Raw genomic sequence first — 13,625 nt, 5'->3', positions numbered from 1 at the left:
TCTCTCAAGGTGAAAAAAATAACCCCTTGAATATCACGCCTGTCGGGGTCTGGGGGAAAACCCCTCTGAGGCAGAAGGCAGTGCCAAGAGTCTTTTTAGGCAGAACTAGGCAGGGTCTGATGAGGAACAGTTCCAAGTCTGGTCCAAGGGGAAGACTTCATAGATCTACAACAAAGTGAAAGTAAGAACAATGCAGTTTTTCCTAAAGCTTGGTTCACGCAGTTTAAAGAATTGTCTGTTGTTCAACAGTTATGCCCTTCCTGCTTTGTTTGATATCAAAAAGTCCTTTCTTTAAGGAAACCATCGCTATATTAAACAATAGTCTTTTAAAAGTGTATTTAGCAAAAGAAAATAGTTGATAATCCTATCTGTCACCCAGTTTTTTTGTTTGTTTTTGTTTTTGTTTTGTTTTAATTGGCTGCAGTCAGGTCTCAGTTGCAGCATGCTGGATCTTCACTGTGACATGTGGGGTCTTTCGTTGCTGCGCGTGGGCTCTTCATCACAGTGAACGGGCTCTAGAGTGCACGGGCTCAGTCGTTGTGGAGTGCAGGCTTAGTTGCACCACAGCATGTGGGATCTTAGTTCCCTGACCAGGGATCGAACCCACATCTCCTGCATTGGAAGGTGGCGTCTTAACCACTGGACCACCAGGGAAGTCCCATCCCAGTTTTTTATTTAAAAAATGTTTTGAAATGTGTCTGGTCTATGAAATCCCAGCTCTGAGTGTACAGCTGAGGAGAAAGGAAGATCTGGACACAAGTTATCACAATATGAAGTAGAAACAGAGACCTCGTAAGACATTGGGCACAGTGCTGAGGAGGTTCAGGGGAGCTTTCTCCAGATGCAGATCCTGGCGAAGACTTCTCGGAGGAGGGGACACTGGCCTAGGCCAGGAGGGGCAGGGACCGCTGCACACCCAGGGCCAAGGGACTGCTCCAGGGAGAGAGGATGGAAGGAGCAAAGCCACAGAGGAAGAAGCACGACAGCCCTGGCGGGACAGCTGCCTATCCACAGGCTCCCCCAGTAGCTGACCTTGCATATTCATGACAACTCTGCAAAACATGTACTCTAGGAACTTCCCTGGTGGCTCAGTGGTTAAGACTCTGTGCTCCCAATGCAGGGGGCATGGGTTTGATTCCCAGTCGGGAAACTAAGACCCCACATGCCGCGTGGTGTGGCCAAAAAAAAAAAGTATTCCCCTTTTCCCCATCTGACGCCCCAGGAAATGAAGGTACAGCAAGGTTAAAGTCACATGCAAGGTGGCCCAAGAGTCTAGCTCTTTCCTTTCCACACTGCTGCTTTCTTTGGAGTTAAGTTCAACAGAGAAAGCAGAACCCAAACCTGCAATATACCAAATTGTTCATCAATGGCTTTTTGGGGAGATGAGACCATAGGTGAATTTTTTCTACTTTTGTGTGTAACTCATTTTTAATATAAGTGTGAATTTCTTTAAAATAGGAAAGAGGTGGGTGCTTTGCTTCATTGTTTTAGTGGTTTTACCAGTAGAACAAGAAGATTTATGGAGTTTTCTGGCCATTCTCTGAGCTTCCCTTCCAGGACCACTTGCTTCCTCTTGTTCATTCCCTCTGGCTCTAGACCCTTACCCCCCCCCCCCCAAGGCCCCTCCTGGCCCTGGCCTCTGGCTCGGTGTCAGGACCAGGGTGAGTGTGATAAACCAGAGTGTATGGACCAGTGGAGAGACCATGGGCCTGGGAGAGAAACTAGGTTTACTACCTCCTCTGCCATGAATGTGCTGTGTGGCCTTGGGCAAGCCCTTTTCCCTCTCTGGGCCTGATATTACAGTAGGGCCCTTTCATACCGAGCGGCCTACAACTGAAGTACTGCAGCGGTCAAGGAGGCAACCCCACTCGCCAGATCCTTTCCTGAGCTTCCTCCTTTTCCACAAAGAGCAGAGCGGGAGGGATGCAGGGCAGCCTGGAGAGAGGCAGCATGGTACAGCAGGAGGAGCGCTGGGCTTGGCTTCAGGAATTCTAAGTTGAAGATTCTCTAGGTGGGCATTGCATTGTCTGGCGTATTCTACTCCAAACTCTCTGTGTCTTCCAAGTGCCCTGAGAATAAACCCCAAATTCCTTGCCGCGGTCCTACATGCTGCGTCTCCCCAGCCTCCTCTGCTCCCACCTCTTCCTCTCCCTCACACCCCTCCTTCTGCACCAGCCCCCTGCCTTCCCTCCAAGCTCACATGCCCTCAGGGCCTTCACACTGGCTATCTCCTCTGCCTAGAACTCCCTTCCTTACACCTTCACGGGGCTGCCACCTTCTTGAATCTGGAGCCCCAGCTGAACTGTCACTCCTCGGAGAGGTTTCCCCACCCACCAGCCCTGTCCCGTGAGCCCATGTCTCTGCCCCTCCCCCTTTCATCCCAGGGACAATCAGCACTATGCCAGCAGGGGCCTTCTGTCTGCTTCCCCACAGTGGCCTCAGTGCTTAGACAGTCAGTAAATATTTGATGAATGGGTGAATGAATGACTAGCATGGGCCTCAGTTCTCCTAGCAACACAATGGGAGGGCAGGTATAATTCAGGAGCTCTAGTCACAGACAAGTTTTCCAGTGTTACACGGTTTAGGGATCCTCTCCCCAAGAGAGCACAATCACAATATTCTGCATCGGCTTTGGGGGAGTGGGGCCTCAGCCCCTTTGGTATCTACCCCAGACTCCTTGATCTTGCTGAGGTCTTCAGGTTTAGGAACAGAAAACAATGAAGACCAAACAGTTCTTCCCTTGGTTGCAAAAGGTACTCAGGATTTGGTGCTCGCCTTTTGTGGGGTTTATATTTCCTCATTTGGAGGCAAAAGTGCCCCTTGGTGGCCCCTTTCACTCTTGCCCCTGCCTCCTGGTATTCTTGCTCTCTGCTTGGCCTCCCTGGTTCTTTCTGGCCCTTTCGTCTCCTCTTCCTGCCGCTAGGATCTTAAGACAACAGACTCAGCGCCACCCCCCTTCCTGGAGAAATGGTCTCCCTTAACACCAACATGGTTCCCCATCTATAAAACCTTTCAACTTCATAAACTCGTAACTGCAGAAATCTGTCCAAACATTCTGGGGCAGTTGTAACTATTGGTGTTGGCTTGCAGACCTGAGCCGAGCTGCCAGGTCTTTAATGAGGAAATACTTAACAGCCCCAACCCAGGGTAATGGCCAGGGAGGGCGGGGATCCCGCTCCTGGGTGCCAACGAGCCTGAGCTGGCCTCCAGGGCACAATGGACAAGATGGCTGTGGAATGACGTCTCGGCAAGGTGAAATTGACTTAATCCTGCTACCTCTTGCGGGTGTGGTTGGAAGAGGCTGAGACGGATCAGAGACGATGGGATAGCTGTCAAGAGTGAGAGCTTAGCCAGAGCTGAACTTTTGCATTGAGACCCATGTAGCCAGACAGATGAAAGAGGCACTTTTTTCTCCTGGGCTGGGGCGTGCTCTTTTCCATGATTAATGCGAGGAGAATGGCTTAGATGCTTCTGAGGGCCGGCGGTGAGGAGAAGTGGCCCTTTTTTTCCTCCTCCTCAGGCGCCTGTCTGGAGGATGGTGGGCAGGGAAGTGTCAGGCGTGTCGGAGGGGGCTGCTGCTGGGCCACCTGGAACTTGCTCAGGAATCCACACCCAGGGCCCCTGGCCCCTGGGAGGTGGGCTGCAGGCCACCTCAGGAAGAGGGGTTGCTGTGGCCCCAGCCAGGCAGCTACAGAGAAGCAACTGCCCGTGGCATTTCCCCTCCCACAAGCCACATGAAACAGTTCTTGGGGGAGAGAGAACGAGAACACACTTTAGAAGTGGATGTGAAAATTTGGGCCTGGCAGGTGAGGTGCCCTCATGGGAAGGATCTCCTGGAGGATTAGTCTGAAGGAGTTCCCTGAGGTCTGGTCATCAGGACAAAGGGCTCACTGGCTGTGTGGTTAGAGGAAACGGCTGCCCCCGTGACCCCTGCTGGAGACCCCATCTCCCTACAGTGTAAAGAAGGGCTGGGACCTAGATGGGGCCCCACTTTGTGTCTGTGGCTCGGTGGGCAATTCTAAAAGCTGGGTACCCAGAGGCACTTAGTCAGATCAGCATATCTGACCTCCCAACGTGGTCCAGCCTGTTGCCATAACTTGGAGCCCTAATTTTTAGGGCAGTTGGCCCCAGGCCAGGGAGAGCCCATACATTTCAGGTCCATGGAGAAAAGAAGATCACTCTGGCAGTAGCTGGGGGTAGGGGTCTTTCTCAACAGAGTAGTAGATCTCTTTTCCCTTCATCCCATCGACAGCTCTCAAGACCTTGCTTTGCCTAACGTCCTGGTTCCCACTGAGACCCTCCAAGACGCCCTTGGGATGGAGCCCTGCTCCCTTTACAGAGAAGACCCTGGGGATCATGCTTGCAGCTCTGGAGGTCAGGAAACGTGTTGGTTAGTTTCCTGACTATCGGACAGAAGAAATTGAGGCCCCAGAAAAAAGCTGAGCTAGAATCATAAAATGGATTTTGCCTTGGAGGCCATCTGGCAACATTCTGGTCTGGCAGGTGGGAACTCCGCAGCTCAGAGAAGGGAGAGGACTAAATGTGCCCCATTCCCCCCGCCCCCGCACCGCACTGCGTTGTGTTATTCCCTGGGCCCAGGACCCCCGGACGTGGCCTCCCTTTCCTCTGCTCCCACCTCTGGTGGGGGCCCTGCAGCCCACCCCCATGCCTATGTCCCCCCAGCTCCCAGCACAGGCCGGGCCTGGGCCAGAGGAACCTCGAGAAATTCGTCATAGCTGAGGAGGACAAGAAAGCACCAGATGCAGGGCAGCAGTCGAGAAAGCTGATTTCAGTCCCAGTTCTCAGCTGGAAAGCTCTGTGACTTTGGGGCACCCCTTTACAAATATCCCTAACGTTTGAAGGACACATAATGTTTTACAGGCTCTTTCACATATGTTACTTCATTCTGTCCTTAATCTCTTGGGGCCTCAGTTTCCCCACATCAAAATGAGGGAATTGAACCGACAGATGTCTTCAAGGTTTTCTCCTCCACAGGCAAAGATTTTGTGACAGACTATGTTTTATTGTATCTCATATATTATATTGTTCGTTTTAGGATTTATGGTGCTAAGATTCTGTGTCCTGGGATTCTAGAATCCTGGGCTTCTAAATTTCAATGGTCTTTGATTCCGAGAATATATTACCTTTTTTGTTCCATGACTGCATGTGTCAGTATTTCCCAAATTTCAGTGGTACCTGTACCCCCTTCACCACGTAGGTTATGTCTGCATACCACCTGTATTATTATTCATTTAGTATTTTTCTTTAAATAGACTCTTTTTAACTTTAAACAAATATCTTTAAAATGGAAACTTTATGTCCCTACTGCAAATGGAAAACCAGTCTCACCTGCCATAAATAGGAGCTAAAAGTAAAAATAAATACCATAAAAACAATGTTATTAAATTCTAACTAGATACTGTTGCCTGCCAAAGGCTCCAAGCCCAAGGCCTGCTTTAAAAAAAATTTTTTTTTAGTGTATGTGTATATATATACACACACACACACACACACAGGCAAGCAAGGCTAAGAGAAGTATTAAAGACATGTTAGCATCAAATTAAAACAGTATAATGAGAAGGCCTGAAAATATAACTGAACTTTTCATTTCACTCTTATTAAGGGATTCAGCGTACAGCGCCATCTCTGGACATCACCTGTGCTCGTCACAGGCGTGGGTCCCTTCACTGTGCAAACCCCCTGGCTCTGCTACGTGGGTGAAGGCACCTGGAACTCTCACCTCCCAGGCCACACACATATTATCCAGTGATAATTGCCCTCACTTTTCCAGTTGGTTTCTTCTCTTCTGAGCTTTATGCCAGGTCCTCTTTACATTATGGCAAAACCAGGCCCTCAGCTTTAGGCCTGTGGCTTCCTCTGCTCATCTTCCTCTGTCTAAGAAGCGGGGAGACTGGAAACCCTCAAAGCCAACCACTTGGAGGCAGTTGGAGACATCTGTGGCCCCAGAGCTCCTGTTAGGACTCAGCCAGGCAGAAGTGTGCTTGCTTCAGCGTAGCTCTGATGACAGCGGGACCTACGGGGGATGCCTTTGCCTGGGGGAAAGAGAGGGCAGGTGCAGACCTGGTAGGGCTGCACCCCCAGAGTCAGGGAGGGTGAGGGGCTACAGGAACTGCCTGGCCTCTTCAAGGCTGTGCTCACCCTCTCTGGGGCTGCCTGCAGAGCTAGGGGCATCAGGCCAGGATGGACCTCTGGAGAGGAGGACCCAAGTCCTAATCCCACCCACTGCTGGTCCGTGGTGGGACCTTGAGCAAAAATCTCTTCTCTGTGGAGCCACTTCCTCCCTGTAAAATCGGGATGGATGCACTGGCTCTGATCATCGCATCTGACTGCTTCCTGGCTCCCAGCTCACGTGTTCACATCTCAAATAAATGGCTCCTGTTATTACTGCTATAACAATAATAATTATTGTTTGATCCTCACGATTCTTTGGGGAAGTGTGGGATGGACAGCAACTTTCTCACTGCCAGGGTCAATGTACTAAAACATACAAATTTTCTAGTACAGGGAAGTATTCCACAATTTTGGTAACGATTCAGTTTCCCTCCTGCCGGGCCCCCTGGTTCCTGAGGGCAGCGTCTGTCTCTGAAGTGGGCTCAGCTTCTGCAGTTGGCCTCATGAAAACTTCTCTGTGGTAGTGACCTTGACCTCACATCCAAGGCAACCTCTCTTTGTCTGACTCCAGAGCAGTATCTGAAAAGCCAGGGCTGCCTTCCTCCCTGCTGCCTTCACCATGTGTGCATTCCTGCCTCTTGGCCTTCGCTCTTACTCCTGCCTTCACCCTCCTCTCTGCCCCTGGCTTAATCCAGCCCGCAGGACCAACCTCCAAGACCCAGGTGAGGATCCCGGCTGGAGCCCTGATTCGCTGATTACTGTAGGTATGTCCCACGGCTGCTCTGGGCCTCAGTGTCCCCATATGAAACAAAGCATTGAACTGGATGCCCCCCGAGTTCCTTCAAGTCCTGGCATTGGGAGTGGCAGATGTAGCAGTGCCCACCACAAGAAGGAAGTGATTCTGGTTACTTGCACTCCCGTGGCTCAATGAAGATCAGACTTGCAGTCAGGAGAATGAGGATGATCGGCTCTATGGCCTCTACAGAAGGTTTATAGCCATCAGCTCTGCAGGCAACCAGCGGATGGGGCCTGCCTGTGTTCACTGACCCTCACGTCCTCAGCCCAGCACAGCACTCAACACATAAATGTTGCTGAGTAAATAATAATCAAGTGAATACATGTCTGTTTGAAAAGCAGTGTGATAAGATATTAGAAACTGAAGTTGGAGTCAAATGAAATCTAGCTAGGGCTCCTTAAACTTAAGCTCCAAAGAGAGAGGCCCCTTCATCCCTTCAGTCTTTTCCTCCAGGCTCAACTGCTGCATCAGCCCAGTCTAACTGTGTGTGTGTGTATGTGTGTGTGTGTGTCTGTGTGTGTGTGTGTGTGTGTGTGTGTGTGTATGTGAGAGAGAGAGAGACTATTAACTTATTTTAGCTAAGTAGAGAAAACTGCAAATCTATAGGCATCCTTATCCTGCCCAATATTCATTCATTTATTTCACAAATATTTCTTGAGAATATCTGTGTAGCTGAGGATACACAGGCCTCAGTGAGGGACAGGCAGGAAATTCGGGGAGTCGGAACACTCTTTTCCTAGCCCCAGCCCTGACAGACACTCTGACCTTAGGCAAGTCACTTAGTAGCCATAGTGTCCTCATCTGTGAAATGGGGGAGTTGGACTTGATAATATGTAAGAATCTTTCCTGTCTCATTTACGACCAAAGTCCCAACCTGTGAGCTACAGATTCCTGGGGGGTGGGGGTTAGGGCAGTGGCAAGAGGCAGGGAGGGAAGCAGAGGTTTTTTTTAAGAGGTCTGGGAAGTTGTCAGTGCATCAAGAATTGTCTGCAAACGAAATACATGAAATTACAACTGCTTTCACGTGTGCTGGAGTCAGGAGGATAATGCACTTCGCAAAAGGGTCTCATACATTAAAAGGCAGAAACTAATGTGAATGGCACTGGCTCTAGTCCTGACTCACATGGAACTCACAGTTTTACAAATAAGATAGGGCCCAAATCACTTGAACGCAAGGAGAGAAACAGATGTGGGTCCTGAAAGTTCAGAGGCAAGAAACCAGAGATCTTTCAGAGGCCACAGACCCCACTAAGAATCTGAGAAGATTACTGACTCTTCCTTGTAAAAGTGCACACTGGCACCAGATTTCACATACAATTTCTTGGTAATCAAAGGCCTCCCAGCTCATTTCACAGAATTGAGGTTAAGAACTCTTGACTTAGATAAACCTATAAGAAGTCAGGTGAGTCTAGAGGAAATCCCTACATTGAATTCTTTAAAAAAAAAAAAGACTTTTATTGGAGTATAGTTGATTTACAATGTTGTGCTAGTTTTAGGTGTCCAGCAAAGTGAATCAGTTATACATGTACATATACCCACGCTTTTTCAGATGCTTTTCTATATAGGCCATTACAGAGTACTGAGTAGAGTTCCCGGTGCCATACAGTAGGTCCTTGTTAGTTATCTATTTTACATACAGTAGTTTGTATATGTCAATCCCAATCTCCCAATTTATCCCTCCCCCCCTTACTCCCTGGTAACCATGTTTGTTTCCTACATTGAATTCTTGAACAAGAGCAGCACACAAGTTGTTGGAGAAGCTAGAGACACGTGGGGGTCAACGGCCTAGGGACCTGGGGCACACGGCCAGAGAGAGAAGAGAGAGGGAAACTTGGGTAAAGTAAACCATGAGCCATCTTCTCTATTCCTTTTGTTAGACAAAGCAATTCTTTAAGCTATTTTGAAAGACCAAACTCATAACCTTCAAAACATAAACAAGCAGAGCCTCTTAAATCATTGGGGAATTGTTTATGAATATAATTATTGGATTAAATTTGCCTGTTCATAATAAACAGAGACCAGGCTGAGAATCCACAACCTCTGTGATTGGATATAGAATAGCAGAGAATCAAGAAGGGCCCGTGTTCAGAAAAGACCCCCTCCAATGTCCTATTCAGAGGTAAGACCACCAGCTAGAAAACTCTTTCTCCATTTTCATGAACATGTACCTTCCAGTGCTAGAAACTGGATGGGAATACAAGATTTAACGGTGAAAATATGCTTTGGATCCTCCAGTGGTAATCATTTTAAAAGTCAAGGCCAAAGCTGCCAGCACCACAATTACACCCAGCAGTCTCGTGGCAAAGGACAAAGGACCCAATGGCCAAGTGTAGTTTGATTGAGGCTGTTTGGCAGTCAAGGGCGTAGAGCCCCTGAGTGGCTGTGGGGGTGGATTGGCGGGGGGGGGGGGGGGGGGGGGGGGCGGGGGGGTAGGAAGTGTGTGCCACTGAAAACAGGCTTCTCACACTTTAATATGCGTCTGAATCACCTGGGCCTCTTGTTACACTACAGATGCTGATTCAATAGGTCTGGGGTGCAGCTGAGATTCTGCAGTTCCAACCAGCTCCCAGCAGATGCCAGTAATGCTGGTTCTCAGGCCACACTTTATTAGCGAGGTCTAAGATGACAGCCAAGACAGCAGAGCCTGGCTAAGCCTGTGAACTTTGGAGTCAGACCGACATGGATGCAAATCCTGACTTCCCTATCTCACTAGCTCAATAAACTTACTCAGTTTATTTGAGATTCATCTCCCTATCTGTAAAATACAGATTATAGGCAGGAGTATTTGTTCATTCAACAAATACATATTTAGCATCAGCTGTGTGTCAGGCTTGTGCTGGGCCCTGGGACGCAGTGGTGAGGCAACACAGCCCCAGTTCCTGCTCTCCTGGACCTGACGGCATTAGAGATGATGGATGTGAAGTATTCAGCACTGTGCCTGGTACACGGTAAGAGCTCAACAAATTACATCTATTTTTACGAGAGGAAGAGTATCATCAATTTCACATGCCCAGGGAAGAGAACTCTTCTGTTAAATGCTGACTGCATGAAAGGATTTGGGATTTATCCTGCAACCCAGGGGACACAGACGTGAAGAGTACACTGTCCGTCTCCTTGAGGACCTCCTGGTTTAACGGGAAGATGAGTACTTAGCCTGAGTGGCCGCCGTAAGCTGCCCGGTTGTCTCCAACGGCACAAGTTAGTGGTGGTTTCACTCGGCTCACGCCCTTGGTCCCGAACCACCAGCCTCCACTCAGTCCTCCCAAGCTGGCCCTAGTTCTCTCTTGACTGCCCCACCCCCAACTTTAGTTTTCTTACTCTGCCTCCCATTTATCGGCTCTTTCCTCACCCCTTTGACTTGACAAAGGCTGTTACATCCTGACCTCCCTCTCGCGGTGCTGGCCAGACAGCCTTAGACCTCCCGCTCAGAGAGCTGGGCACCACCGCATGGGCCTCCCTATCAATCTAGACACCAGTGTTTGGGGGTTCCGGGGGAAAAAGTACAAAGATTCAGAATGTTCTGGAAATCTGCATGCTATCCTCAGGGGAAGGCCCAGTGGAGTCGGATAGGCCTAAGCAAGAGGTTGGAGTTGGAGTTGTTGATGGAGGAATGAGAGCTGCATGCAGGTGGGCTTGGCTTCCAGGGCACCTGGATCTGAGCCGCCATCCCCAGCCCATGCTTCCTTCCTGGCACAGGCTTCCCTGCCGTGGGGCTGAGTCAAGACCAGTGAGAAGGAACAGGGGGCAACTTCAAGGAACAGCGAATGACAGGAGACCCAGAGGCAGCCTTAACCTTTAAACAAACTGCAAATACATGACAGAGGCTTATTAAGAAAGTGTCACAGGCAGCACTGGGCCCTGGAGGCACTGTGGGGAGCGCGGCTAAATCCCTGCCCTCAGGGAGCTTACAGTCTAGTGAAGAAGGCCACCGAGTTGGCAGGGCATTTCAGTACAATGCGGTGGGTGCTGTCAGGGGACACACGGAATCAGTGAGTGACCAGCAGAGGCCTCCCAGGAGACAGAACTTTAGTGGAGACCTTAAGGAGAAGGAAGGTGAGGCAGGGAAAGGTGAAGGCAGTCGTCCATGATGGGTAAACAGCACACGTGAAGGCTGATTCAGAGGGCAGGTCCATGTGGCCCACGTGAGGAGAGTGAGAAAGGGGCGTGGTGAGGAGTGGGGCCACACACAGGCTGTGAAGATTTGACCATTCCAAGGAGCCTGGTCGCTCTCCCGAGGGCAACGGGGAGTCAGCGGATGGTTCTAGAGTACGATTCAGCAGTACAGAGTCCAGCCCCCTTTCACAGAGAGGGAAACTGCGGCACTAAGGAGTGGTAGGTCACTGGCCCGAGATCACACCAGGAAGGTGAGAGGGCCAGAATGCAAGTCCAGCCGTCCGAGGCCAGAGCCTACATTCTCAAGCACCTTGTTAGGTATATATGTGGATACAAATATACATATGTTAAAATTAAATAATATTTTTTTAAAACTATCCCCAGGGCACAAGGCTCAACCAGAGACCATACAGGCAAACCCTATTTAAACCCACTTAACAAGGAGCCTCTTAATGATCTCATTAGCCTGGACAGGGCTCTTAGGAAACTTGAGGCGAGGCCCTGCTTTAAATGGGGCTTCTTTGAAGTGGCCACCACCTGAAGCAGCCACCTGAGAGGGTGGGAACAAAGCCAGCCTGTGAGGCCTGCACCCGCTCGGGCCGGCGCCGCTGGGCTGCTCGCACAGCAGGGCTTGGCCTCCGTGTGGCCCAGGGCGCCCGCCGGGTTTCCATTAGCTCCCTCAGAGGGGAGATCTGCCCGGCCACACGTGAGGCCATGCGTCACGACGGCAGCAGCCAAAAGGGGCCAGTGGCCTTCCCTAGGCCTCACCCTCTCAGGCCTGGACTTCCAGGCTCCTCTGAGCCCTGGCCTGGCTTGTGGCCAGGAATGCCCTAAGCATGGGCTCTCTCTGACCCCAGGCTCAACTTCTATCTCTCGTGTCCTCCACTTGCTTTCATCAGTTCTCTTGTTTCTAGGCTGACACCCCCCCTTCCCTTCCAGTCACCCCAACTCTGGTCTCTCCATGACCCCCTACAGGGTGGGTGCCTGATCTTCCATAAGAGCACCAATGGAGACCCCAACCACACATGCCCCCCCATCCACATGGATGTCTGCTTCTCAGGCCAGCTCTGGGTCCTCTGGGCTCCCTCTCCCTCTGGCTGGGTCCAGCGTGAAGGGGGAGGATCAGCATCCCAGCAGGGCCCTGCCACACGTGTTCCAAGCTGCCCCGGGCAAGCCTTAGGGTGACTGACCTTCCGAGAAATAAGCACCTGGCCGATTGTTCCACCACAGGGTGCAAAATCCAGACAGGCAGAAGGAAGCAATTCACCTTTCCAGAAATGCACGCCGAGGCCCTCCCAGCAGGCTGCGGCTGAGGCCCCTGCCTATTAATAGTCAAGCAGCTGTTTGCCTCCCTGAATGAGACTCTTTATTATAAGCTGCGTTGACAAAACAGATCCCGGTCCTTCCTGCCCAGAATATTTGGGGGTGGAGGGGCCGCAGGGAGATGTTCCTTCCTTCCAGGGAAGCTGAGAAGGTCAGCAGTGGAAGAGACCTTCACGGGGACGCCCCCTTAACACCCGGGAGGCCAAGCTGATTTCCACCTCTCCGCCCCCACCCCCGCTCCTCCGCCCATGTTCCCAGCTCCAGCCAACAGACCACTGTTCCCCCAGCACTTCCTCAAATTCCCTCCCCTCGCTCGTGCCAGTCCCACTCCAGAGGCTTCGAAGGCAGGGCCTTGGGTGACTACCCTGGATGCTGATGTCCAGGCTCTCCTCTCCCATGCCCCCACCCCTTCAATCCACTGTGTCTGTGAACTTGCATGCTCTGCCTTAGCTCCTGGCCTTTGCACATCCATTGCCCCTGCCTGGGGCTCCCTTTCCCACCCTCTCCCCATGTTGAATGGTCCCTGAAGTCCTGGCTTAAAAGAAACCGCTTCAGGAAGCGCTGTATCCCCATATCCACCTCAGCGTGCTTTCACGCTCTGCTACATCTTCCTCCTCATCTGAAGTTCCGGGAGAGCAGAGTGGGGTGGGTTGCTTTTGTTTTGGTTTGTTTTCACTGTGTGTCTCCACCAGCCACCAGGACACGACTATGTGACACTGACTGAGCTGAATCAAAGGAAGGACGTGTGAATTCTTCCTCCCCCTTCCTCAGGCCCCCACAATCTCACCAATCACCCCCTCCTATTAATTCAACCCAATTGAGAACAGGAGATCTGGAAACAGGCCACGTGGGTTTGAATCATGGCTCTGCCATTTACCAGTTGAGAGACCTTGGGGAAGTCATTGAATTGTGCAAAGCCTTGGTTTCCTCACCTGTGAAATGGAGCCAGCCATAGGCCTGCCTCAGAAAGCTGTTGTAAGAAGTCAAGAAGAAAATGCTCGTGTCTAGCATTTTCTCAATTGCCTAGCCTAGTGTCTGGCACATTCAGTGAATATTAGCTGCAAAAATAATTTAACTCAATGTTTCATTCACCATGGAATCTTTCCTCCCCTCGTTAACCACCATCCACGATGGCTGGTGTTCCACAGCACACGCTTTGGGAAACACCTGTCTAGCCTCACCCTCCTGCTATTGAACAGGTGAGGGATGGGAGGCCAGAAGGGACAGAGCAAAGAGCCATGAACCTAAGAGTTAGGCATTG

At 50.7% G+C, this 13,625-nt stretch overlaps 1 long non-coding RNA gene across 1 annotated transcript in view; it reads right to left on the bottom strand.

Moving 5' to 3' along the window:
* LOC130858174 (uncharacterized) overlaps positions 1-12,301 on the bottom strand; it is a 22,692-nt gene extending 10,391 nt beyond the window's left edge. Inside the window, exon 1 of the long non-coding RNA XR_009055012.1 lies at positions 12,232-12,301. This is a non-coding gene — a long non-coding RNA (uncharacterized LOC130858174). The remainder of the gene's footprint in view (positions 1-12,231) is intronic.
* Positions 12,302-13,625: the final 1,324 nt, after the last annotated feature.

The sequence above is a fragment of the Hippopotamus amphibius genome, chromosome 1 (genome assembly GCF_030028045.1).
Source record: "Hippopotamus amphibius kiboko isolate mHipAmp2 chromosome 1, mHipAmp2.hap2, whole genome shotgun sequence".
NCBI classification, from domain to species: Eukaryota; Metazoa; Chordata; class Mammalia; order Artiodactyla; family Hippopotamidae; genus Hippopotamus; species Hippopotamus amphibius.
This window is presented reverse-complemented; position numbering and strand designations above follow the sequence as displayed.